Raw genomic sequence first — 4320 nt, 5'->3', positions numbered from 1 at the left:
TTTTTTCCTTTATAGTGAAAGAACTAGGAGTAATAGTCATAAATTCTTTCACTGAGTTTCCTGGGGTCTGAAAGACATCTGGGAGGATTATGGGAGGAATACAGTGTTCTGTAGCTGTTCTTGGAGCAGCCTTGATTTATGGCTCCATCTATAACTGCTGCAGTTCACCTGAAGCAGACACCAAAATCATCCCTGGAGTTGAGTGATGATGATGTCATAGTTCAGCAGCCAAACTCCATGCTGGGAGAGGCCATGGTCTGCTTTACCTTTCCCTTCCTTTGAAGGAGCCCACTTTATCATTTCCTAGCCCTGGGATGCAAGCCCCGTAGCCCCACTGTTACCTTTGTGGGACATGACTGTGGTTGGATCACACTTGGGAGCAAAGGTGGCAGTAGAGAGGTGCCCTGCTACCAGGGCGGAGGGCTGACCTTCCTAAGACAAGAAGCACCACCAGTCCCTGTTGCGAAGTATCATGGAGAGGGTGAGCAAGGAGGACACAGTAACACAGCTGTGCCTTATAGCAGTGGTGTGCTTTCTTATCCCTTCTCCTAATTTGGCTCTTTCCAAACTGCAGCCTAATGATGCTATCAGAGAAACCTTATCATAGTTTTGTTGAAAAGCAGTCCTATATTAAACAGGGATCGTGGAAAATGTTGAAGAGGGGGAGAAGGATTCATCGGCACAGACAGACACATTTTTGCAGAGGCAGATGACCAGTTCTCCACAGAGCGTCCAGAGCTTTCATGGTATTCCCAGTTAGCCTTCATGCCTCTAGCTGACTTCCCATAAAAATGCTGAAGGGTCTTTGATCTCAGAGTACATGTCCTTATGAGAAGGGGAGGGGTAAAATTGCAGAGGTCAGACAAACACTTGACGGCAGTTACTGCAGCTCCTCAGACCCCGGACAGCCTCTGTGGTCCTGTGCCAAAGATTGCAGATTTGGTTTGGTCAGTCCAGAGTTGAAAAGGCAGAGCAGAGCTGCTCAGGTCAAATCAGATGCTTAACTCTGTTTACATTTTGTGATGGGTGGGGAAGTTCAGTAAAAATTAGGATAAAAAAGAACAGCAGAAAAGAAAGACTAATGGGAAATTACATACTGAAAGTGTCAGCCTCCCTGTGTCACATCATCTGAGTTTGGATATCAGTTAATGGCTGAGGCAGTTTCCCAACTCAGCCTACTCAAATTATCTAGAAGTGGCAAAAAATTTGAAAGTTCTGTTTCCTTGGAACACACTATATCCCCAGCTTTGTGGCCAACACACATAGCACAGCTTTTGTATCTTACTTTGTCTGATGCTAGAACAGAGCTCATACCCTGGAGGGATGAAACTAGTCCAAATGATAACAACTTAAATGGCACTAAAAATTAAAAAAAAAAATGTTCATACAGATATTCTTTACTTATGTGTCTGACAGAAATTCCTCTGTGAGAAAAGAATTTCAGGCTGTAATGGAGGAGTCAGATCTCTACTGGTTCCAGCCTTCTCATTGACTCAATGCTTATGGAGCATGCATATAATGGTTTTTCCCCTGAGAAACCAAACTTATCCTAAAATGCCATGGAATTAAAGGGATGGATTCCCCTCCTGCTTACCTCTGCCAGAACACCCCTCATGTTAACAGCTCTCTGCAGCAAAAATAAAACAAACTGTCCACTATCATCCTAACTGTATGAAAGAGAAAGAGCTTTTCTGTGCATTGGGGCTTATTATTATCTAAAGCACTGGAGTTATTATGGAAAAAGAAATCAGGCATTGAAAATCTAAGTGGAGGCCTGAATAAATAATTTGAGGCTGATATGAAGGCTCGTGTAAACTGAGCAATGTATATCTGAAAAAGCAGTGGTTTGCTTCCCCTCCACCAACCCACCTCTCAGGAAGGGATACATGCCAAAATACTGACACCAGGTACTTAGAAGCAAAAGGAGCATGCTGCAAATGGAAACCTGTAGGCAGCAGATAGTGCACAGTAGACTTTATTGTCTACTAGCTAGGAGCCAGAAGAATTAAATGTATAAACAGAAGCAATAACCTGGTGATGGGCAACACCCCAGAAGTTCAGTCTGGAGACAATATCCCAGGTTATTTGAAAAATCTTCCCTGGAGCTGGGGTGGTAATCTCTTCTGAGCAAACATGTCTAGTAAACACAGACCTTCCTGGGCTGGACTCTGCAGGAGCTCTGCCAAGGAGACCACTCCTTTTTGTCTCAATGCAACTCCTTTCATGGGGAGTGCAGTCCAGGGACAGATGCTCAGCTCTCTGTAGAGCCCCCCTTGCGCAGACGATTCACCATGTGACTATCTGGTAGCTCAGATGAACATGGAAGACAGGAAAATGCCACTGAGTCCCAGTAAACAGATCAATTTGCAGAAAGGATGAGTAACCATTAACCGCTTTTCTTGAAAGGAAAGAAGTGGAAAGCTGGAGCAGCTGGGGGTTGTGATAGAGAGGGTGCAACAGAAAATCGCTAAAGACTTTATTCCCAGTTGTCTCTGCTTTATGTGTCTCTGTGTTGTGAGGTGTGGAAATACTGGGACCATTTGCATGACAGGAGGAAGAAGAGGCAGACAGAATAGCTGCCATGTAGGAGGTATATTTCGAGACGGGTTTGTCAAATACGTTTTGCATATACATTTAGCCACAGACAAAAGGAAGTAATTCATTTGCCAATTCCTGTGGTGAAAATTACTTCAAGACTTATTCCATGCCCATGTGCCAAGCACACTCCTGATACAAATCCTACAGTTACACACCCAAACACACACATGAGCACACGCGCTCCCACATGCAGAGAGATCCCATCAGTGGCACTAAATAACTTCTGAAAATGGTTAGTTATGTTTTATCTGGAACAAAAATTAAATCTGGATGTGAAAAGACAATCAAAAAAGCCATCATGTTGAGACTCTTGAAATAGGAAACATCTGTCTGGGGAGAAGGCACCGCCTGCCCTGACACTGAGCCATGGTGCAAGGAACTGTGTGCCCGAAACATGACTCTCTGCAGAGGGCTGGGGACACAAGTCACCTCACCTGACTTTGTATTTTCTCATCCTTATCATCCTGGAATACTATACGTCCATGAGTATTCATACAGTGCTCCGCATGCTCCACCAGCACTATCATGCCCAACAGAAACAGAAAGATGGCTGAAAATGAGAAGGCTCAGGGTAGTTATTTGGGAGCTCCATCAACAAAATCATTATTCAGCATGGAAAGTGGTTATGATGTTTGGCTGTGGTGACACATTTGAGCTCATGGGAGTTGGGGCTTCCAGGTAGGCTACAAAGAAATCTGGTCTGCAATGAATGTATCTTCAGTTCATCATAGGCAACGGGAGAAATGGTTCATCTGAAATCCATGAGATTTGGAAGGCCCTCATCTGAAACACAGGCTTGTCAGAATCTATTTTCCAGAGGTTCAAAGAACACAAAAAAACAAACAAACAAACAAAAAAAACCCAACCAAACAAAAAAAGCATACAGCATAAGCAAAGGAACAAGAACATGAGAGAGAGCAGAAAGGGGAAATCTTGTGCTGAAGGAAATGGACAAGTTGTATTTTTGGCTGTATGTTTCACTGTAGAAAGGAAACACAACATAATGGACACACTAGTGCTCCAAAAACCACATCTCAGAGATACCATTAGCTCAGGAGGTTCACAGCATATATAAGCTGAAAAAGACAAATATATACTTTGTGTAATCACAGTCTGAGTAAAGACTGCAGAGACCATTACCACACCAGAAGGATAACTCAGCCAACCACAGTCTCATAGGTTATAAAAAACTGCATTCAAGAAAGTCAAATAGGCTCCACAGAGCCTTTGAGATGACAGAAATTACAGGAAAGCAAAAGCATTTCTGAACTGAAGGGACAAATCCTGACCCACCAGTCCTACAGAATAGCATAAGCTATGCATAATTATCTGAGGACAGAGACATAAAGAACAAGAAAATAAGGCTGTTTAAAGCCAATAATTGTTTCCTATGCTTTCACAGAGCTGTGCTGAATAAAATGCATTTGTTACATTATGACCGTGGGTCACAGAAACCATAGTAAGGGAGGAAAATGCAGGAAGATTATATGTTGCAAGGAGACATAGCTGCACTAAAGATGAACATAAAAAGCAAAACTGAATAGAGATCTAGAATTTCTAAATTACCCTTGGCCCAAATGTCTGGCTTACCACTGAAATAGTATAATTATAAAGCTGGCATAAAAAACAGGACATGGATCTAGTTACTAATTTCTTACTAGCAATAGCAGAAAAACAGTTTCTGCCAGTAGCGGGTCTCTTGACAAAAACCTTGTGTCTTCT

At 42.8% G+C, this 4320-nt stretch overlaps 1 long non-coding RNA gene across 1 annotated transcript; it reads left to right on the top strand.

Moving 5' to 3' along the window:
* Window positions 1-245: 245 nt before the first annotated feature.
* Window positions 246-1648, top strand: LOC135421101 (uncharacterized). The gene is made up of 3 exons (XR_010433869.1): window positions 246-481; window positions 639-746; window positions 1417-1648. It is a non-coding gene; the product is annotated as an uncharacterized LOC135421101 (long non-coding RNA).
* Window positions 1649-4320: the final 2672 nt, after the last annotated feature.

This window comes from Pseudopipra pipra, chromosome 1, assembly GCF_036250125.1.
Source record: "Pseudopipra pipra isolate bDixPip1 chromosome 1, bDixPip1.hap1, whole genome shotgun sequence".
NCBI classification, from domain to species: domain Eukaryota; kingdom Metazoa; phylum Chordata; class Aves; order Passeriformes; family Pipridae; genus Pseudopipra; species Pseudopipra pipra.
Note: the sequence above shows the minus strand (reverse complement) of the source record. Positions and strands in the feature narration are given on the sequence as shown.